The sequence below is a fragment of the Schistocerca cancellata genome, chromosome 6 (assembly GCF_023864275.1).
Source record: "Schistocerca cancellata isolate TAMUIC-IGC-003103 chromosome 6, iqSchCanc2.1, whole genome shotgun sequence".
Taxonomy (NCBI): Eukaryota; Metazoa; Arthropoda; class Insecta; order Orthoptera; family Acrididae; genus Schistocerca; species Schistocerca cancellata.
The window spans coordinates 433,476,624-433,501,432 of record NC_064631.1 but is presented as its reverse complement, the minus strand read 5'-3'; positions in this window follow the sequence as shown (position 1 = coordinate 433,501,432).

Below are 24,809 nucleotides of genomic sequence, written 5' to 3'. Positions count from 1 at the left end.
TTTTGATAAAATCATAGGAATAATCTACACTCAGATCCTCAGCCTAGTACTTATGTACCAGCTATAGTAACAATAAACGGCTCAAAGTAAATTTTTTTTATACGAGTACACACCAGCAGCATGATTTTGAGTAATTGATTTCCACGCTAAATAGTTAAAAATTATAGACAGGTAAATAATATTCTGTGTATGTCAAACACAGTCAGTAGCTGTTCGTATAAAACTTCCGTGTAAGGGCTTAAAACCCTTCCGCTCATACCTTCTAACTGCAGTTGTAGTTACACTCTTACGTACATACCCCCAGGACCATCGGTAGGGTGGATGTGACTTTATTTCCTGTATTCATAACAGCATATTAATGGAGGAAATTAAATTTAAAGGCATCCAGGCCACTTTACAGCAAGAGAGTAATTGCCTATTTTATTATAATACCGTACGACGGTAAAACGCGTTACAGTGAGCTACTACAGAAGATTGCAGGCATGTAAGAGGGCTGATATAGCTATCTAGTCAACCCTGCTGATTCAGCTGCGTGGTAGACGTGACATACCTTACAGATCGCAGCCATGCGTAGGCTCGGAAATCTGATTGACAACATCTCAGGAGCCTCTTCTCTCTCTCTCTCTCTCTCTCTCTCCCTCTCTCTGTCTCTCTCCAGTGATCGGTAATCATCCTCCGAAACACACCGCTGTATATGTGTCGAAAACAGTAAAGCCCCCACAACTGGTACCACCGGAAAGAAAAATTCGAAAAAAGATTAAATGTACGATAAATAAGGACTTTTCCAAGTACATCTTTGATGCCATGCCAATCACTTCCTCCGTATAAGTAACAACAAAATTCATATATTTTCTTCCAAGTGGTCTACGAGGAACTTGCTCTCTCAACCTTTGGCACAGAGCTCAGTCAATTAGGAGATATATGGCGCAGTGATACTAATTGATCGCTCATACTCATAGCTTCCCAGGAAAGCGTCCAAGAGCTCACTGCCAGCCACTTTGATCTAGAGTTTCTGTCACATTCCGACTACAATCTAAGTATAAATATACAACTTCTCTATAATCATAACATACTTTTTACCATATTTTTTGACATTTCCAACATCTTCGATGTTTATCCATTTTTATCCATATGAAAGCTTACAGGTATAATTATACTCTTACTGCTTACATGACCACATGTGGCTTGTTTTTTCTACTCCATCCAACTTTGATACAGAGCCCTAACCCAGCCAGGGTGCATACTCATTCCCCCAAATACTAAGTGTCAAAACCAACGCTAAAACACACACACTTACGGGGATTGCTGTTGGAGGTAGTGTGTCGACGTTATTCTGCTGTAAATACACACAGCCTAACTGTACTATGTCTGTTTGCAGCAGGGGTCCCCACTCCCATCCTCCACCGCCGCCGGAGGCATGGTTGGAGGTGGTGGTGGCATTGGCAGCGGCGGCAGCGGTGGTTCCGTTGGATCTAATGCAGGATGATCCATTATCCTAATGCAGATCAATCCCAAGTATTATCACGAAATCTGTACAGGCGGATCTGCCCCGGACGTATTACATGTTCGATCCAACCTCAAATAATATTCCCAGACGTATCGCTAGTGGAAACGCCTTTCGGACGATACCTTGCATCATATATGGCTGAATCCATATCGGTCATTATCCATGATTTTTTTGTGTAGATAGATACACAATATGCATTATACCAGCTATTTGTATACACTCCTGGAAATGGAAAAAAGAACACATTGACACCGGTGTGTCAGACCCACCATACTTGCTCCGGACACTGCGAGAGGGCTGTACAAGCAATGATCACACGCACGGCACAGCGGACACACCAGGAACCGCGGTGTTGGCCGTCGAATGGCGCTAGCTGCGCAGCATTTGTGCACCGCCGCCGTCAGTGTCAGCCAGTTTGCCGTGGCATACGGAGCTCCATCGCAGTCTTTAACACTGGTAGCATGCCGCGACAGCGTGGACGTGAACCGTATGTGCAGTTGACGGACTTTGAGCGAGGGCGTATAGTGGGCATGCGGGAGGCCGGGTGGACGTACCGCCGAATTGCTCAACACGTGGGGCGTGATGTCTCCACAGTACATCGATGCTGTCGCCAGTGGTCGGCGGAAGGTGCACGTGCCCGTCGACCTGGGACCGGACCGCAGCCAAGACCGTAGGATCCAACGCGGTGCCGTAGGGGACCGCACCGCCACTTCCCAGCAAATTAGGGACACTGTTGATCCTGGGGTATCGGCGAGGACCATTCGCAACCGTCTCCATGAAGCTGGGCTACGGTCCCGCACACCGTTAGGCCGTCTTCCGCTCACGCCCCAACATCGTGCAGCCCGCCTCCAGTGGCGTCGCGACAGGCGTGAATGGAGGGACGAATGGAGACGTGTCGTCTTCAGCGATGAGAGTCGCTTCTGCCTTGGTGCCAATGATGGTCGTATGCGTGTTTGGCGCCGTGCAGGTGAGCGCCACAATCAGGACTGCATACGACCGAGGCACACAGGGCCAACACCCGGCATCATGGTGTGGGGAGCGATCTCCTACACTGGCCGTACACCACTGGTGATCGTCGAGGGGACACTGAATAGTGCGCGGTACATCCAAACCGTCATCGAACCCATCGTTCTACCATTCCTAGACCGGCAAGGGAACTTGCTGTTCCAACAGGACAATGCACGTCCGCATTTATCCCGTGCCACCCAACGTGCTCTAGAAGGTGTAAGTCAACTACCCTGGCCAGCAAGATCTCCGGATCTGTCCCCCATTGAGCATGTTTGGGACTGGATGAAGCGTCGTCTCACGTGGTCTGCACGTCCAGCACGAACGCTGGTCCAACTGAGGCGCCAGGTGGAAATGGCATGGCAAGCCGTTCCACAGGACTACATCCAGCATCTCTACGATCGTCTCCATGGGAGAATAGCAGCCTGCATTGCTGCGAAAGGTGGATATACACTGTACTAGTGCCGACATTGTGCATGCTCTGTTGCCTGGTGATATGTGCCTGTGGTTCTGTCAGTGTGATCATGTGATGTATCTGACCCCAGGAATGTGTCAATAAAGTTTCCCCTTCCTGGGACAATGAATTCACGGTGTTCTTATTTCAAGTTCCAGGAGTGTATTTCTCTGAACTGAAACCACGTCTGATCTGCACTTACGCCAATTTGAAAGGAGTGAGACCGTCTCATCCCCTTTTTGAAATAGATATATTTGCTTTTATTTTTGTTGGACTTGGATGTTACGTTATTCATTGTCGCTACAAAGATCTTGTGGTCACTAATGCCTGTACCCGTCATGATGCTCCCTAGTTGTTCAGGATTATTTGCTGCTAAGAGAACAAATCTGTTTTCGCAACCATTTACAGTTCTCTACGATCGTCTCCATGGGAGAATAGCAGCCTGCATTGCTGCGAAAGGTGGATATACACTGTACTAGTGCCGACATTGTGCATGCTCTGTTGCCTGGTGATATGTGCCTGTGGTTCTGTCAGTGTGATCATGTGATGTATCTGACCCCAGGAATGTGTCAATAAAGTTTCCCCTTCCTGGGACAATGAATTCACGGTGTTCTTATTTCAATTTCCAGGAGTGTAGATGCATTCGACCTGAATGTGGTGCTTGCTGAATCCAACCCAAAAAATACTCCCTGATGTACCATATGCTGGATCCAGCCTGAACAATATTCCCAGACGTAGGGCTGGCGGGCCTGCCTTTCAGACGATACCTCGGATCATATGTCGGTGAATCCATACAGAGCATTATCCATGAATTTTTTCATATGCAGACTGAGTCACTAACTATTGCCACCTAGAATAACTCCGAAAGTATGATAGTAGCTGAAAATTTGTGGGATAAATAATGCATGGAACAACAGGGGCCAAAATATGACTGGTTTTTTGTTGCTAGGTGGGGTCGCATCAGAGATATGAAGGCCAACTTTGTTTTTTTAAATGGGATGCTATACTCTGGTACTTATTTTCTGATAGCGGCTATCGAGACGAATCCAATGTTGTGTTACAGAAAGGTCTTTGAAGGTCAACGAAGGTCAAAAAGGAGGCATGATGGTCCATTTACAGAAGGTGTTCGAAGTGATGACCATTAGTATCAATGCAGTACTGTAATCTTCTTATCATGGATTGAATGGTATTCCTTATCACTTAGGCACTTATCGAAGGACATGCTCTGACAAATCTCTCTCGGATATCGTGCAAATAGTAAATATTCCCCGAATACAGGGTATCCATCTAACTTGCCATTGACATGTAAACACCATCCAACGGTTTTGCAATACAACACTAATAAGAATGGTAAGACTAGTATCGTAGAATCAGGCGAATGTGAATGATGTATTCCTTCGAAGAACAAGTCGATATGCTTCTCACATACGGAGAATGCTAACGAAACTCAATGAGAGCTAGAGACTAATACGCTGAAACACATCGTCAATGTACTCACCCTACACGTCGTATATTTATGTGTATTGTAAGTAGGCTGTTTAGGTTTTCTTATTGGTAACACCACGTAGCGCTCTGTATGAAAATCACTGGCTGTGCTGTGTGCAGTCTGTGGCTAGTTTGCATTGTTGTCTGCCATTGTAGTGTTGGACAGCTGGATGTGAACAGCGCGTAGCGTTGCGCAGTTGGTGGTGAGCCGCCAGCAGTGGTGGATGTGGGGAGAGAGATGGCGGAGTTCTGAAATTTGTAATACTGGATATCATGAACTGCTATATACATTATGACTTTTGAACACTATTGAGGTAAATACATTGTTTGTTCTCTATTAAAAGCTTTCATTTGCTAACTATGCCTATCAGTAGTTAGTGCCTTCTGTAGTTTGAATCTTTTATTTAGCTGGCAGTAGTGGCGCTCGCTGTATTGCAGTAGTTCGAGTAATGAAGATTTTTGTGAGGTAAGTGATTTGTGAAAGGTATAGGTTAATGTTAGTCAGGGCCATTATTTTGTAGGGATTTTTGAAAGTCAGATTGCGTTGCGCTAAAAATATTGTGTGTCACTTTAGTGAATGTTTGAGTACGTTCAGTTTTGCTCAGCTGTTTGAAAAGCAAATAGTGTAAGAGGTTTATCAGCACAGTAATTCAGAAATTGTCTTCATATTTTTTCGGAACCATTGTGATACTATAAGAGCTTTGAATGATGTATTTGGTAAGGGAGCATGATTTTAAAGTACGTTTGAGGTAGATGACACTTTTGAAATGTATGAACAGAGAATTTTTTTTTAGGTTTTGACATTATTGCAGAAAGCTACGACGTTTTTGAGATTTGACTGAGGTGTTATGATGTTCTTTTTACGACGACGATGTGTATTATGCTGTTGAGGTATGTTGATGATCAATGAGGTGATGCTATATGAGGAATTTGATTATGCTACGTATTTATTATGATGAAATATTGAAGAATGTCTACGAATATGTATATGTGTAATAAGGTAAGGCGTAATGAATAGTGGTTAGAGACTCTGATATGTGAAAACGGATGTTGGAAACCAAGAATCGTACTTTAAGAGTTATGAAATGTGTGTACATGTGTGAATGTTTCACAGTGCCGACGAAAATGTTTTGGCAGTGTTATATTTATAGGATTTTGTTTCTACAGATTTGTAATGCAAATTCATGACCTGTGAAATTTTTTTTATATGAGACTGTCACTGTAGCAGAAACTGCTGTCGTAAATATTGCGGTAAGAAAGGTAAGTGACCTTGACGTAATGAGTTTTGGGCGCCTAGCTGAGAGATAGTTGTCTGACAAAAGAAAGCCATTAAGTGGAGAAAAAAAGAGGCCATTATCATCGCTATTGACATTTCCTTGTCGAAAGCATCGCAAATACGACATGCTTAAACTTGAAAATGTATAATTACACTGTGGATCTCTTAATTTATGATATTTACTAAAATGCCTAATGAAATGATGAGAAACATTTTACATCTATTGTCTTTCTAGTTGAGAGATTTTTTCGCCTTGCGAGACGCCATTTGCCAAGTGAATGACGTTTCATATGTTGCTTTATATATACATTTGCCTATTTTGTTTAATATCTAGTTTCTAGCTCCACTGCAGCATTGTTTACAATAAAATTTAATAGATATACTAATATCACTATTTTCTGTCTACAGACCCAGGAAAGAATACATTTATGATGTACTTTCTTAGAAAAGAGAGCACAAATAGACATTTCCCTTCACAGGAACTGCATAAATAATTTTTTAAACGATTTGGTAATTTGTCTGCTACAGTAACTTATCGTGATGCATCACTCTAGTATTAAGATGTGACATAGGTATTAGACATGGCCATTTTTAGTGTAATATTTTTTCTCCTTGAGCTTTGTCATGTTTAGGTATAAGTTATTTCATTTGCCGCTGCTGTTTGCCAGGCATAGTGTTACTGAATTTGACTTTGTATTACTCTGTTAAGCCAGTTTTACTACGGATTTATTTTTTTTTTTTTGTTTGCTGCACAGTGCCTTATATTAGTTGTAATATTGCAATTGCTTTGCCAATTTGAATTTTGTTGTCATTGCTGTTTGTGTTAATTTGTTATATGCTGCTGCATTGCCTTGTCCCGTAGTTTAGCATCTGAGCTCAGTAGATTTAAGTTAGCTTAAGATGGGGTAGGCTATATAAGAGAACGAGTTGTGATGAATTGGAAGAAATGCATTGAGAAGCTATAAGAAAATGATTTGGCCAAAAAAGTATTTCGAAAGAGGATATGAACAAAAAAGTAGGGTTTAGAGACAACAAGTTTAGGTAGGCTTTTCTTGGAAATAAATGATGAGGTAAGATAATGGAAAATAAATAATGAGGTAATAAATATGTGAACATATAAATACAGAAAGCTTGCTTGGATAGGATGTTTTGGTGGAAACAAATGTTGAAGTAAGACGAAAGATCTATGGAATGAAGTTTTGGGTTGGACTGCAGTACCAAATGTTACACTGAAAACAAACCCTGCCCTTTCCTCTTGTGTTATCCCACTATGTGTTTGTGTACCCTTGGGTATTTATGTTCTTCCTGTCTTTATGTGTTTATCTGATGAGAGTTACATTGTAGAATTTTTCTGATAATATGTTATTTACTTTGTAAAGATGTTTAGACATTATTTATTCTGAAGATGAACCTGAAAGGGTTCGAAAACCGGTTAATGTAATAAAGCATTATTATTGAAAAAAGTGACTGGTTGCAGTTGTGTATAAATTATTTACATTAATATACAGTCACAGTTCTAAAATATCTGTAATGGATAAGCATAATAAGTTATTTATTCTGTTCTGTTTTAATGCTCATGTGTGAAGTTGATGTTTCAAAAGTTATTCTGATCTTTTATGTATTTACTTATGTCATAATTCCTGTAACACTGATGTATATGCTTATTTCTATTCTTTTGTAAAGCCCCTATTACTACAAATGTTATCTGTATTGTTATGTTCTTTTAATGATGTATTTTGTGCCTTTGTTATTGTATTCTCATGTTATAAAATTGTAATTGACACCAGTTCGTCAAATTAAGTAACTTGTAAGGATTCATTTCACTGCACATATTTCTGTTGGTCATAGTATATGCACAATATGTGAAAAAAAAGAGGACTGTTAGTGTTTGGACCTATGTTAATAATTCAGCAAGGGACTGATTAACAGCATTGCTGGTTCTAAGGACAATTCCAAAAACTTTGTGAGTGGTTTGTGAGTGGTTTATGGACTTGCTATATTCTCCGCAAGACTCTTCGATGGTGATTGTGCACCTGCACAGTCGCAACAGATGGCTGCTGGCCGTCTCTACAAGGACTACAATGGGTCTGCATCTTTGATGGCCCACCAATACCATTATTTCTACAAGGACTGCAGTGGGTCCGCACCTCTGGTGGCCCACCAATACCATACACTCTACCACTACTACAGTGGGTCTGCTCTGTGATGACCTACCTACCAATATTCTCCAACTTCGACTGACTCTGCTGTGGGTTTGCTCTGTTGTGGCCCATTAGCTGTCTGCATGTCAAGAGTCAGCACTGTCTTTCCGTTGGAAGGACAACACTACTTCTTCAAGACTGCATGGAAATCCACTACTTCCGTGTGCATTCTCTTTTACTGCTCAGACTTTGAGGGAAAAAAAAACACTGCAATTTTACTGTGATGAATGATCAGGACTGTCTTTATGGACTGTGAGAAAATTTTAGCTTCTGACCAACATTGTATCAATAAGTGTGTGCATTTGATTTCTTTGTTATTGTAATTGTGAAAAATGTTTAACAAATATGTATTGGCCAGTGCCCAAAACAATTTGTAAATTTTTTTGTGGGGAACATGGGGGCAATGTAAGTAGGCTGTTTAGGTTTTCTTATTGGTAACACCACGTAGCGCTCTGTATGAAAATCACTGGCTGTGCTGTGTGCAGTCTGTGGCTAGTTTGCATTGTTGTCTGCCATTGTAGTGTTGGACAGCTGGATGTGAACAGCGCGTAGCGTTGCGCAGTTGGTGGTGAGCCGCCAGCAGTGGTGGATGTGGGGAGAGAGATGGCGGAGTTCTGAAATTTGTAATACTGGATATCATGAACTGCTATATACATTATGACTTATGAACACTATTGAGGTAAATACATTGTTTTTTCTCTATTAAAATATTTCATTTGCTAACTATGCCTATCAGTAGTTAGTGCCTTCTGTAGTTTGAATCTTTTATTTAGCTGGCAGTAGTGGCGCTCGCTGTATTGCAGTAGTTCGAGTAATGAAGATTTTTGTGAGGTAAGTGATTTGTGAAAGGTATAGGTTAATGTTAGTCAGGGCCATTATTTTGTAGGGATTTCTGAAAGTCAGATTGCGTTGCGCTAAAAATATTGTGTGTCACTTTAGTGAATGTTTGAGTACGTTCAGTTTTGCTCAGCTGTTTGAAAAGCAAATAGTGTAAGAGGTTTATCAGCACAGTAATTCAGAAATTGTTCTAAGGGGACGTTTCAGTATGATAAACTGAGAACAACTGGGTCTTTAATACATCTGAAACATATCCGCCAAAGGAAAGTTACTAACGAGGAAAAGGAAATTGGTACTCTCATCACTGTGGATCGAGATCCTTGTGTTAGTTCGCGTCAGATCGCAAGGGAATCTGGCAGGAGACAGAGTAGTGTTGTTCGTATTCTGCATCGCCATAAATATCATCCTTACCAAATCAGTCTCCACCTAGAATTAACTTGTACGGATTGTATGCGTCGCATTGAATTCTAAAAAATGGTTCAAACGGCTCTGAGCACTATGGGACTTAACATCTGAGGTCATCAGTCCCCTAGAACTTAGAACTACTTAAACCTAACCATCCTAAGGACATCACACACATCCATGCCCGAGGCAGGATTCGAACCTGCGACCGTAGCAGTCTCGCGGTTCTGGACTGAAGCGCCTAGAACCGCACGGCCACCACGGCCGGTTCATTGAATTCTGCCAATGGGCTCAACTTTAGATTCAGAGGGATAACACATCTATTAATTTTATTTTATTTTCTGATGAGGCTACATTCACGAACCATGGAAATGTTAATTTGCATAACATACATTATTGGGCAACTGAAAATCCATTTTGGCTGCGGCAAGTTGCACACCAAAAATCGTGGTTAGTGAATGTATGGTGTGGGATTCTGGAGGACAGAATTAGAGGCCCCTATTTCGTAGAGGGAAATCTTATTGGTAGGAAGTACACCACATTCCTGCAAGGTCTGTTATTGGAAGAAATACCTTTAGGAACAAGGAACAGGATGTGGTATCAACACGATGTGTGTGCGGCTCATTTTTCACTGATGGCTAGAAATGAGTTGGAGTGACAATTCCCAAACCGTTGGATTTGAATGCGTCGTGGCCGGCTCGTTCGCCAGACTTGACGCCTCTGGATTTTTTCTTGTGGGAATTGGTAAAAGACATTGTTTATAAAGCCGTTCCAACTACACCTCAAGATATGCGAGAGAGAATTATCAGAGCATATGCTTCGGTAAGTGCCGATGTGATAAGAAATACCACTAAATCCATGATACGAAGATTGCAGCACTCCACTGATACCAGTGGTCAACACTTCGAACACCTTCTGTAAATGGACGTTCATGCCACCTTTGTGACCTTCAAAGACCTTACTGTTACACATCACTGGATTCGTCTTGATAGCCGCTATCAGAAAATTAGTCCCAAACTACAGCATCCCATTTAAAAAAAGAAACAAAGTTGACCTTCATATCTCTGAAGCGCCCCACCTAGCACCAAAAAACCAACGTCATATTATGGCCCCAGTTGTCTCATGCAACTTTTGTCCCACAAACTTTTCAGCTCCTTTCATATCTTCGGAGTTATTCTTGGTGGCAATAGTTAGTGACTCACGCTGTAGATGGATCCACCCAACTGTTATTCCAGCTGGTGCTGGCCTTTGTGGCCGAGCGGTTCTAGGCGCTTCAGTCCGGAACCGCGCTGCTGCTACGGTTGCAGCTTCGAATCCTGCCTCGGGCATGGATGTGTGTGATGTCCTTAGGTTAGTTAGGTTTAAGTAGTTGTAAGGCTAAGGGATTGATGACCTCAGATGTTAAATCCCATACTGCTAAGAGCCATTTTTTGTTACCCCAGCTACGTGCGAATGCTGGATCCACACCTAAAAATAATAATATTCCTGGCCGTCCTGTGTTGTGGATCCAACTTTAGCAATATCTAACACCTAACATGACTGCACCGCCGCCGCCGCCGCCGCCGCCGCCGCCGCCACCACCACCTACAACGAAGCCTCCGGCGTCGGTGGAAGGTAGTACAGTGTGTAAACTTTTAGATGGCAGACCTCTCCCTAATCCTGAATCGGTAGAAGTCGGTAAACGTCGGGAGGCTTCGGTTGGCACGCAGTTTCGACTGCTGCCAACATTGCGTAGCTGACTGTGTTGTACAAGGTAGCCATTGTCGTCTGCTTCGTTATTGTTTTGCGCTGTACTGTTCTGCGTGTTTTTATTGTGCAGTTGTGCTAAACATTATCAAAATGAGTGAAGAGGCAGTTGCTGGCCCATCTCAGGAGTCGCCAACAACCCCTACCGTTAGGCCTACGGTTAGAAGGGAACCAGCATTACGTAGCGGTGCTCGCAAAATTATATTGCGTGTGAGTGAATGCTGCGAAAAGGAAAGGGAGAAGAAAAAACTGCTTCACCCCTTTTACAAATCTTCAGTGAGAGCTGCCACATACACAGGACAAAGCAAGCGTAGCACTGGAAGATTCAGTTTTCCGAGAATCATCCTCATCAAATAGTGGATGCATAAATCTGGGTATTTTCCCGCGGTGGCATCTCATTGTTTATGACGTCATATCTCCTCAAGAATGTGTCTTATTTCTTTTTTTCGGCTAGGAACCGTCGTGGGCGTACGGTGAACAAATCACCATAATTTCATCGCAATCGGATGAATGGTTTGAGAACGCACAGAGGGCATACATACATAAATTCATTTTTATATATAGAGATTCACAGTTACGTTATCCTATGTGACCTGTTTAAGTATATTTAAATATTTATAATTAATAGTTTAACATTGGGGGAATGAAATAAAATGAAAAAAAAAAACTGCGAGCAGTGCAAATGGAACCCGGGTCCGTTGCATGACAAGCCTTTACCTAATCAATTGCACTACGCTTGCTACAGTGACCTAACTCTTGAAACATTATTCATTACTCTTTTCGGGCGTTCGGAGAACAACTTGTGGTGTCACCGCCAGACCCACACTTGCTAGGTGGTAGCTCTTAAATCGGCCGCGGTCCGCTAGTATACGACGGACCCGCGTGTCGCCACTGTCAGTGATTGCCGACCGAGCGCCGCCACACGGCCGGTCTAGAGACACTTACTAGCACTCGCCCCAGTTGTACAGCCGACTTGCTAGCGAAGCTACATTGACAAATACGCTCTCATTTGCCGAGACGATAGTTAGCATAGCCTTCAGCTACGTCATTTGCTACGACCTAGCAAGGCGCCATAGTATTTGATAATTAATATTGTGAAGCCTTACAGTAACAAGAGCGATGTTCTACAATTGTGGATTAAAGTTAAGTATTCTACCAGTTACTCTTGTTTTGTTAGTCTTATTTCTCTGACCTGTTCCAGACCTCACGCCAGCCTGCGTGAGCTTAATCGCGTGCCTTTCGGCTTCCTCCAAACTCCGTGAATTGGCTCCTGCCAATTCACAACACAACTCACCAAAGTTTCATTGCAATCGGATGAATGGTTTGTGAGCGCATAGTAGACAACATACATACATTCATACATTTTAATGTACATGACGATTTCAGTTTCATATACGAACAACATTTAAAGCGAGTTTTACTTCTAAGCCTTTCGTCTGCTTTCGTGTAAGCATGACGCGCAAATTGTAGTGCCAGCACTGCAACTGGTAGGCGTGCCTTGGCTCCCCCCCCCCCCCCCCCCCCACACCAACGGCTCCTCTCCCCACGCCAGCCAATGCTTGCTTCCTCCTCTCCCCGCACTCCCCTCTCAACTCTGCCGTCTTACAGTTAACACGCTGTACTGGGTCCCTGCTGCAAACAGACATAGCACTGCTACGCTGTGCGTGTTTACAGCAGAATGACGTCAACACACTACCTCCAGCAGCAATTCATGTAAGTGTGTGTATCTTACCGCATAGTAATCCATATGAGATTACGTCCAGAATCACTATCGCACTGAAGCTGCTCTCATCCGAAAAGAGCACGTGACCCCTCTGCTCTTTAGTCCAGTCCCTACGCTCTCGCTACCATCGCTAACGATGCCTCCAACGTACGTGTGTCGAAAGAATACGATATAGTAGTGATCTGTTAAAGAGACCACTTCCAAAACTATGCAGTTGCCTTACCACCGTGGAATGTAAGATTGTGTCCCTTGCAGACCCGCCGGTTGTACCCACTGTTTGACGTAGGTCTCTTCTTGTCTGTTACACAATGTAGAGGACGTCTGCTATTGTGGCTGACTGTGGTCGAGCACTCCATCTCCTTCAGATAGCAGTCTGTGATTCGGGATACTCTTCATGCACATGAAACAATGTTGTGAGCGGTAGTAAACTAATGAGCTACACTCGTCACACTTCGACCTCCTTCCAGGTTCCCTACGATTCTTCACCATTTGAAGTCTTCCAAATATTGTTTCCGGTCATGTTGTAATGGAAACCATTACCAGAGTGCGCCTTAACCAATCGCTAATCGAAACAAACTGTCTTTTCCCATTCCATCCACTGCCTCTTTTTGCGGAGCCATCTCTATCTGGCGCTGTAGCAACGCTAACCCACAGATGACGTCACGCTTTCTGCGCACACTTGGAAGACCTCTGGCTATGTGTCCCCACACTTTCACTCCAGAGTGGCTAAGAAACGATCCAGTAACAGTAATGTGACCTAAACTCCTCTGTTCGACGTCAACGTGCAATAACCACTCGCAGACGTTTTTAGCTGGATGTGTACATGTTGTGTGAGACTGTAGTTTTAATCGATTATTCAGTAATGACAGGATCCAGTACCTCGATACTCTAGTTAAACAAAGAGACTCAAGACCCATAACCTTTTATAAAAGAAGTGCTTATGCCTATAGTATTAACAGGAATTTAATTACACAAAACAGTAATACTGGCAGTCGAACTAATACTGGAATTAAGAATTACTCTGTCAGTTGGCCGAAAATAATTTCGTACGTTCCATTACTGTCTCTAGAATCAGAAATTGGATAACAGCTCTCTCATGCTCTCACACATATGGCTGAGAGAAACAATCTTTCCAGATGTGTCACGTTTACACTACAAGGTGCTAATGTCAGTATGCTGGTAGCTACGATTGGTCTTCGAATCAATAATTATTTATCATGCACATAACATCTTTAAGATGAGAATGGTGTGTTACGACGAAATGAAAAATTTCATCAATAATCTGAGACCCTCACCAGGCTCGTTTAATGGCTGTAGGCTACTATTCTCGCAAGAGCCTCTTCCGTAGAGGTACATTTTTTACTGACAGTCCAGTGCTCACATACTTCTAATTCCAAAGAAATATTAGACATAGGAGAAGTCATCTGCTTAGTAAGAAGTAAGTTACACTGGCAACAGAGTTGCTGCTGCGAAAATGGTCAGCAATCGTATAAAACACATCAGTTGATTACAGCTCTTTTTTTCTTTTTCGTAGGGAACAGTGTGTAAGCCCGTCTTGTGATGTAGCTCTGCATCTGTTGTTAGAACGCATTTTTAAAGGTGACCATCAGTCATATTTGTCTCCGAACGTGTTTTCCCAGTACAATTGACTGCTTTCGTTCCTCTCAGAAGCATTAGGCTCAGTTCCTGCATTGAGACCGAGGCACCGCTACTTATCAGACGAAATCCGTTGGCAAAGAATTCTGAGCCGTTACTCCTCGGTGATTCCTCCCAGTGTCTTAGTCTGCGTAAGACGCTTCATATAGTAACTCGGAACCAGGAAGGTGACTCTTCTTCAGGGTCATACGAGAGACACCTTGACCGTCGATGTATGCCCATGGCTGCCTGCAGATTCAAAGTGGCAATGTTTGCCCTCGCGATTTCTGGGTCCGTAGCGCCTGCAGATACAAGCAATCTCATGTCATACACATGGTGCTGACTGCACTGTTATCAGGTATGTGCAAGTCGATTTTTCAGTGGTTATTCTGCATGCATTGCTCACATTTTTTAAAATCATGTTGTTACTTGGTCTGTGGAGGATTTGGTTATCGGTATATGATGCTCAATCTCTAAGGTCGCATTTTATAGTAGTGTAACCTGTGCGAGTCTGTGACTTGGTATGCAGGAAGAGTTTATTTTTTGATGCATTGTGACCATTTCTCAGTCTCGTCTGCATTATTTCCGCATCTAGTTATGAGACTTATAGGTAGTGATGCCACACTATAATACTGCTAGAGAAACGTGTATGGTAGCCCTAGTCCACCGTTGATTCACCCACTAAATTTTTTCCCAAATGTACCAGGCATTAGTCATGCATAGTGGAGGGATATGTCAGTTCCACCAGTCCTGCTCACGTTTGAGGGATACTCATTATTAATGGACAGATAAGTTTCATAGCAAATGTGATACATCAGTGTACTGGCTGCGTAGTATGTGTCTTTCGATTTCTATGGATCAGTCGAAATCACATACCATACTTGGATTTTTCCGTGGTTCGTATATAAGGCTTACAGTAACGTCGGCGATACATGTAGGGTATATTTTTTTATGAGTCCTCATTTCACCTGCGAATCTGCCTAGGTGAAAATGGAAGCACTCTTGCTAGTTTCAAAAGTATGATGGATGGAGGAAGGAGGAGGGGAGTATGCTACTGATTGGTAAAGAAAGAAAGATTGGTGGGGATGGTCATGCTTGGCGCCTAAGTTGTTAGTAACGTTTATCCACCAAGGCGTCCACAGATCTCCTCTGGTGATCATGTAGGTGTCTGAGTTATGACTGGATTGTGAAACTGAATATATTTTTGACTTTATTATTTATGTGGGTGTAGCAACAAGCGTAAAAGAAGAAACTGATTTTGGTGTAAGTTTTGGAGTAAATGTTGGAGTAGATAGACGCGTTGCTCTTACTTTACTAGAACGCTACCTAGGTAAAGGTTGCCAGTTGCCAGTTGGCACAACAGCCCGGCGTTATCTCCTTATCGGCGTGACAGAGTGACTAATACTTGTGAAACTGTGAGGAAAAAAAAAAAAAAAAAAACACTTGTAACAGTTGACATCGAGTTCCTGTAAACAGATAAACTTCTTGCGCTCAAGTGGTAAGACAGGTCGTAAGTGATGATGCTTTCAACTCTTCATAAAAGCGAAATTACAGAGACTGATAAAACTGATAGTAACACAGATGAAGCAAGAAGAAAACCAACCGGCATAGTAAGCTATACTGAAATTAAGGGGCCTTCGGCAGGAGTGACAGAACGAGTACGAAAATTGTAAAATGCTATAATAAAGTATTTTTATAAGTGGTGGATCTGTCACTGCTCAACACGCATGCGTTCAGAAGAAACTCATCAAGGAGATCATAGAGTTCACCAGCGACCAGAAGCAAATGGTTGTCGGGGGAGGATATCGGTTGATGATTATAATCCAATACCCCTAATAGAGCACCACTTTATCTCGCTAATCCCAGGAATATCAAAGAAGAAAAGCAGCCCAGAGAAGATATATTGTATGTACAAAATATGGTAACCAAAGTGACGTAGATACATTTGTATACAATGTAATGCACCTTTCTGATTGAATTTTGGTAGCCAAACATACCGCTCATTGAAGCTTTACTAATGTAATGACTTACAAATTTTTTGCTCCTAATAGAGTACTTTTTGAAAAATAAAACAAGTATTCCTCTATAAAGATTTAAAAAAGAAACAATTTAACACGATAATACTGCATTTTGCGTCTCTTTTTTTTGAAAATTATGCGCGCATGCCAAATGGCCACTGAGACTCCATGAGCAGTGATTGGGTTAACGTTAAGTGCAAACAAGGTCTTTCGAAGATCACACGTACTGTGAGGCCTTATTGCGATTTTTTGTGAGCATAGTGACGATCGGGCGCAAGACTTCAAGACAGTAAAAGGTATTCTAGAACGCTTCAAGATACAAAGATCGAGATATAGGTTCTTTGTCTTAGTGAAGGCCTTATTGTTAGAGACTATTCAAAGAAAGCAAGAGCCGCCTGCTCTTACTGCAAGGAGATTAGTCACCGATCAGTTTGTGATGATTCGAATCAATATAAGTCGTTCAACAAACCATCTTCCAGCGTCCTTATTAATAGTGCAGAGGACAATGTCGTCACCGTCTGCTCAAGTTCCACGCAACTTCAGACAGCACGCATGTTCGACCTATACAAGTTTTCGATGCTCGGCCTTTGGCAGCAGATGCATTCGGATCTTCTTTGACGACCATGCCTTGTTGGTGGCGCGTGTTAGATCCAATGCATAGAGAGTTCACATAGCTTCACGAAATATCCGGCTCAGCCCAAGAATGTCAAGATACAAAAATATAAAACACCTACATCCGGCAGACCAGACTGGAGTGGAAGCATACATTCCTATGGAACTATTTATTATAGCGGATCAATAATAGGAAATAATGGACGACGTAGCCTCGATACGCATTTCTCCGTGTCTAGCATCGTGGCCCTGGGTTGATTCTCAGTTGACGTCGCTCTGGTGTTTTAGCTAAACACTCACCTGTCAATCTCATTAACATAGCTGTTGAACAATCGAATAATGGCACTATACGTAGGTTATAAGACACAGAATCAGCCGGAATCAGCTCCGGTCAAGAACGGATAACAAGTAGCAAAGAGTCAGCGAGTAGCAAAGAGTCAGGAGTTTCGTGAAGACCTAAGACACGTTTACGACAACTTAATTTTGGAACACACACACACACACACACACACACTATATATATATATATATTGTGCTTCCCTGGGGAAGCACAAAATGGCGAATAGTCTTTGATGGATCCTCGCACGAACGGGGTGCACCCTCTCTAGATGAACCTTTGTAAGTAGGCCCTAACTTCCCCTTTTGAGATTCCGTCTGCAACGCTTAGCAGCCATTGCTGACGTTATTAAAGCCTTTCTACAGCTTCACTACATCCTAACAATAGAGATCATTGTTAGATTCTTCTGGTACGAGATGAACACTAATAAAGTTGCAGATAATATTAATTCGAGACAAATGAGAATTTATCGATTCTCAAGTCTTTATATCTGCCTCTTATTCAACCCTTTTCTGCTTTCAGCGACCATCCGTGAAGTACCAGACAATCAGTCCCAGTTCCCTACAGCTGCTGCTTTAATGCATTAAAACATGTACATGGATTACTTTGCAGCAGGAACTGAATCGGAAGGCAGCTATATTATGAGTTATCTTCGTTAATTAAGGAAATAAAACTGCCACTGTCGATTTGGGAGACTAATTCTAAACAATTATCCGTAACATAGAAGGTGGAAGGGAGAGATCTCATGTTTCTAGGAATGACATGGAATTTAGAAGCAGATCCATTCTCAGTGAGCCAGCCACAAGTCACCGAACTAACAGGCATTCAGCGTGCAATAAATTAAATCATGACTGTTGCTCAAAAACCACTACCAAAATCAAACTGTGCCACAAAAAATTGATTCGCTGAAATTACGTAGCAATACTATGAAACACATGCTGTTCACTAGCCCATTAAAAATCTGAATTACAAAGGAAATGCTTAGAATCTGCGCAGAGGAAATGTGAGACGAGGAACGAAAGAACCAACAAAATTTGAAAAGAATCACACCTGAAAAATTACTGCATAATCAGCAGCAACAGCTCAGCATGAATAAATCGTGCCAGCTAAAATATGCTAAGAACTGAACTACTGGGAGAAAGATAGGGATGATTTCCTCAAATTAAAAAAAAAAAACTTCTTACTTGAAATGAAAATACTAATCCGTTCATTGTAATGACAATGCTGTATTTTAAACTCTTATTTCACAAGAACATAAAACTCACAGAAAACCAAGAACTTTACTTTCTTTACAAAAACCTTATAAGGAAATGCTTTTACGATTAAGAAAATTGAAATGAATTAAACTGAAGTGACCTAAACTGAGGTGGGAATGTGGACTTTTCTGTTGCAAAATATATTCATAATGCAAATCCATTGTTTCTGTTCCATAAATGCTGCGTCTGTAAGTCCTTCCATCAGATTAATAATTCCTAACACTGTTCTTCAGCAATATCCTCCTCCAATATGGACTGCGCTACAAGTTGTGCTAGCTTACTCCATGTCCAACACTCGACTACTCTCCGCTCTACAACTGACCCAAAGATACATAAGTTCAGAGATACTACTGTCACCACCGTAAGTCGACTATTTCATAGATGCGACTGCTTCGCTCTCGTAACATGAAATGTCCACTCATTCTGAAACTATCCGCAAATTAATGTCCAGTCGACGTATGTATGTCCACCTTTCAAGTGATAACGACCAAACTTCTCATGCAGCTAACTGAAAGTTAACAGAAATATGGACCGCTATCTCCGATGACAAGATACGCCAGTTCGTCACACAATAGGGTATCACATGAAAATTTACAGCACCACGAGCGGCTTGGTGCGGAAGATGGTGGGAACGGATGGTTTTCTCGACCAAACAATTCTTCCGCAAAGTGCTGGGGCGCTGCACCATGGATGGGAAGGCCTACGAACTAAATAGAAACTGAAACTTCCTGGCAGATTAAAACTGTGTGGCGGAGCGAGGCTTGAACTCGGGACCTTTGCCTTTCGCGGGCAAGTGCTCTACCAACTGAGCTACCCAAGCACGACTCACGCCCCGTCCTCACAGCTTTACTTCTGCCAGTACCTCGTCTCCTACCTTCCAAACTATACAGAAGCTCTTCTGCGTGCTTGGGTAGCCCAGTTGGTAGAGCACTTGCCCGCGAAAGACAAAGGTCCCGAGTTCGAGTCTCGATCCGGCACACAGTTTTAATCTGCCAGGAAGTTTCATATCAGCGCACATGCTGCTGCAGAGTGGAAATCTCATTCTGTAAATAGAAACTGTCCCCAATTTAAGATCTACCACACAAACTGAGGCCAACGTACCTGTCCCAGCACATTTTCTTGTTAGAAGTGTGCTTACCACACAACCTACAGGCCCTGAGCCACCAAAAACAAAAGAGGAGATATACAATTTAAGATTCAGCAGAAGATATACGACGACTTCTGGAAGGAGTGGAGCAAAGAGTATTTATTGCTCCTTCGACTCTGCATCAAGACAAGAACACTGTCAGATCATTGAAGGTCCAGTCCGGAGGTACTGTACTTCCACAAGAGGACATTCTTCCCCACCACATGCGGAAGAGGGCAGAGTAAAATATCTACGAACAGGTCGAGATGGACTACCTCTAACTGCTATCTTCATTAACCTGGATGGCGCCGGCCGTGGTGGCCAAGCGGTTAAAGGCGCTACAGTCTGGAACCGCGCGGCCGCTACGGTCGCAGGTTCGAATCCTGCCTCGGGCATGGATGTGTGTGATGTCCTTAGGTTAGTTAGGTTTAAGTAGTTCTAAGTTCTAGGGGACTGATGACCTTAGAAGTTAAGTCCCATAGTGCTCAGAGCCATTTGAACCTTAACCTGGATGGAGGGGATGTTACCAGGCCAGTCCTGCTAATCGTCCCACTGGAAGCCGGTCAGTGTGGGGAATAATATAATAATAGTACCACTACTACTAATAGTAGTAGTAGTAGTAGTAGTAGTAGTAGTAGTTTTATTTATCTATAGATGTTTTTGATAAGGATATTGGACATGTCTTGGTATTACAATTTAGGGCGACAAAAATAAAGTGTTTCACATATACACACATTTACAGACGTACAAGTCTACAATGACAAGCATGGGACAGGTATTTAGCCCAGGCCGTATAGTGGGAAACATCCCAGCATTTGCCTGAAATAAATTATGGAAACCACAGAAAACCTAAATCAGGTAGGGTGGATGAAGACAGGATTTCCCGCCCTCCCGAATACAAGGCCACCCTGTTTAAAACAGCTGCCTCATTACGTTTATCCCTTGTGTAGGATACTGTTTTACAAACAAGTAATTTAATAATGATAAAAGGACAGTGCTACACTATACATTCATTTCTCACTCCCAGTCAGTAAATACACCTCGCACGCTGTACACACCCGTGGAAATAAGAGACACTGTAGGAAATATGTTCAAAAAATTCCGGAACATTCGTAATTTCACGCCAATGGTGTGATGGAGCGAAACGCGGTTGGCATCCCTACACATGCCTGTGTTTAATTTGGATGTTTCATTGTTGTGTGTCTGTTAGTTATTATTCCGTTTTGTATTGAGTAGCATGTTGTTTCACACAGTCTGCGAATTTCGAGATGGCAGAGTTAGAGAAGTGACGCGTCTGCATCAAATTTTTCGTGAAACTCTAGAAAATCTTTACAGAGACATTCCAAATGATGTAGGAAGCCTACGGTGACGAGTGCTTAAGCCGTTCTCGGTGTTACGAATGGTTAACGCGGTTGAAAAATGGCCGGGCGGAAAATAAAGATGACCCTCGCTCAGGACGCTCTTCGACGTTCACTGAAGACGCTTTTGTCAGGAACGTCAAACGAAATTGTGAGTGCCGACAGAGACTGACTGTCCGAGAGACTGGAGAAGAATGTAACATTTCAGTTGGATCATATCACGAAATCCTGACACAGCATCTGGAAATGCGTCGTGTTGCCGCCAGGTTCGTCCCACGGCTCTAGTCCAGAAAGACCTTCACCTCGCAATCTGTGAAGAACTTTTGGATCGCGCAAATGAAAACGAGATGTTCCTTAAGAGAATCATAACTGGTGATGAGACGTGGGTTTATGGTTATGATGCTGAGACCAACGTTCAGTGTTCACAAGGGGTCGGGAAAGGTTCTCCAAGACCAAAAATTGCGCGTCAGATCAGGTCAGATGTCAAAGCCATACTGGTGGTTTTCTTTGACTTCGAAGGATTAGTTCATTATGAATTCGCTCCGCAATGTTAATCGATGGTACCATCAGGATGCGTTGAGACGCCTGCGAGAAAGGTGAGAATGAAACAGTCTGAAATGTGGCGAGACAATTCAAGCTTTCGCATCACGATATCGCACCCGCATATTCATTCCCTATGGGTGAGTCACTATTGCACAATGCGGGCTTTCAAATAATAAAAATGGAAGATGTGATGGTACGGTGGTCCTCAACTACATACCCTCCGACTCAGAGTTGAATATTAAAAGTTTTGGCTGGTTTTGTTGTCTAGGGGATGGGATACGTAGTTGCCGCATTACAGGCCAAATACTGCTGAGTCTACAGTACACTATAAGAATACACACATAAATCGAATGTTCGAAGGTTTCTATCACTCAGTAATAGCGAATTATGAATGTAACACATAAATTTATAAATGACAGAAGGCAATTAAATAAAACCTGCGAGTACTGCGACTTTAAATGATGAGTAAAGTAGAAGTACTTTTGAGAATGCGGTATATTTCTGCAAAACACTTATTGGTGTCGATGGTACAGCAATTAAATAATAAGTTGAATAACAGAGAAACAATAGATTCCTACTGCGCGTAATTAGTTTTGAACAACAACATACACTACTGGAAATTGAAATAAGAACACCGTGAATTCATTGTCCCAGGAAGGGGAAACTTTATTGACACATTCCTGGGGTCAGATACATCACATGATCACACTGACAGAACCACAGGCACATAGACACAGGCAACAGAGCATGCACAATGTCGGTACTAGTACAGTGTATATCCACCTTTCGCAGCAATGCATACTGCCGCAGCAATGCATACTGCTATTCTCCCATGGAGACGATCGTAGAGATGCTGGATGTAGTCCTGTGGAACGGCTTGCCATGCCATTTCCACCTGGCGCCTCAGTTGGACCAGCGTTCGTGCTGGACGTGCAGACCGCGTGAGACGACGCTTCATCCAGTCCCAAACATGCTCAATGGCTTCTACAGTGAAGACGTAGTGTGCGTATAGAAGTGAATATCTCGCGAGCTACACTCCTGGAAATGAAAAAAGAACACATTGACACCGGTGTGTCAGACCCACCATACTTGCTCCGGACACTGCGAGAGGGCTGTAAAAGCAATGATCACACGCACGGCACAGCGGACACACCAGGAACCGCGGTGTTGGCCGTCGAATGGTGCTAGCTGCGCAGCATTTGTGCACCGCCGCCGTCAGTGTCAGTCAGTTTGCCGTGGCATACGGAGCTCCATCGCAGTCTTTAACACTGGTAGCATGCCGCGACAGCGTGGACGTGAACCGTATGTGCAGTTGACGGACTTTGAGCGAGGGCGTATAGTGGGCATGCGGGAGGCCGGGTGGACGTACCGCCGAATTGCTCAACACGTGGGGCGTGAGGTCTCCACAGTACATCGATGTTGTCGCCAGTGGTCGGCGGAAGGTGCACGTGCCCGTCGACCTGGGACCGGACCGCAGCGACGCACGGATGCACGCCAAGACCGTAGGATCCTACGCAGTGCCGTAGGGGACCGCATCGCCACTTCCCAGCAAATTAGGGACACTGTTGCTCCTGGGGTATCGGCGAGGACCATTCGCAACCGTCTCCATGAAGCTGGGCTACGGTCCCGCACACCGTTAGGCCGTCTTCCGGTCACGCCCCAACATCGTGCAGCCCGCCTCCAGTGGTGTCGCGACAGGCGTGAATGGAGGGACGAATGGAGACGTGTCGTCTTCAGCGATGAGAGTCGCTTCTGCCTTGGTGCCAATGATGGTCGTATGCGTGTTTGGCACCGTGCAGGTGAGCGCCACAATCAGGACTGCATACGACCGAGGCACACAGGGCCAACACCCGGCATCATGGTGTGGGGAGCGATCTCCTACACTGGCCGTACACCACTGGTGATCGTCGAGGGGACACTGAATAGTGCACGGTACATCCAAACCGTCATCGGACCCATCGTTCTACCATTCCTAGACCGGCAAGGGAACTTGCTGTTCCAACAGGACAATGCACGTCCGCATGTATCCCGTGCCACCCAACGTACTCTAGAAGGTGTAAGTCAACTACCCTGGCCAGCAAGATCTCCGGAAATCTCACAAGTACACAAGTCTGCACGACGAAATATTTCTATCTGCCGCGACCACGCGGAAACTGCTTCACACTTTCCAAGTCTCTCCGCGACTTTGCGTCCGTCGCGCCGCCACGCCCAGCACCCTCCGTGTCCTGTGCGACTCTCCCTCGTGCCGCCCTGTTCAGAACTCCCCCTGTCCTCTCCCGAAACGATCCTCCTCCCCCACTTAGATACAGTCTCACAATTAACGAGCACTGTGATTGGCTAGAGCGCTCCCTCCATGTCTCCAAACCAACGTCCACTCACGAACATATTTAACCACTTTCGAAATACTGGATTTACATTTAAATAGCTTGAAATTAAATAAATATTCCTATGGAACGTAGTCGAATTAAGTCGGGTGATGCCGAGGGAATTAGATTAGGGAATGAGACACTTAAAGTAGTAAAGGAGTTTTGCTATTTGGGGAGCAAAATAACTGATGATGGTCGAAGTAGAGAGGATATCAAATGTAGACTGGCAGTGGCAAGGAAAGCGTTTCTGAGGAAGAGAAATTTGTTAACATCGAGTATAGATTTAAGTGTCAGGAAGTCGTTTCTGAAAGTATTTGTATGGAGCGTAGCCATGTATGGAAGTCAAACATGGACGATAAATAGTTTGGACAAGAAGAGAATAGAAGCTTTCGAAATGTGGTGCCACAGAAGAATGCTGAAGATTAGATGGGTGGATCACATAACTAATGAGGAAGTATTGAATAGGATTGGGGAGAAGAGGAGTTTGTGGCACAGCTTGACCAGAAGGAGGGATCGGTTGGTAGGACATGTTCTGAGGCATCAAGGGATCACCAATTTAGTATTGGAGGGCAGCGTGGAGGGTAAAAATCGTAGAGGGAGACCAAGAGATGAATACACTAAGCAGATTCAGAAGGATGTAGGTTGCAGTAGGTACTGGGAGATGAAGAAGCTTGCACAGGATAGAGTAGCATGGAGAGCTGCACCAAACCAGTCTCAGGACTGAAGACCACAACAACACAATGGTTGGACCATAAACACGTTCTAACACACATTATTAGATACATAAACACATGAAATAAACATATATCAAAGGAATAGAACAAAAGGTATGCCAGAAGCCGAATGTCTCTGTGCTTTCTAAAACACAGTAAATATTTAACGAATTTCCTCATGAATAGTGTATATCGGATATAAACAAAGA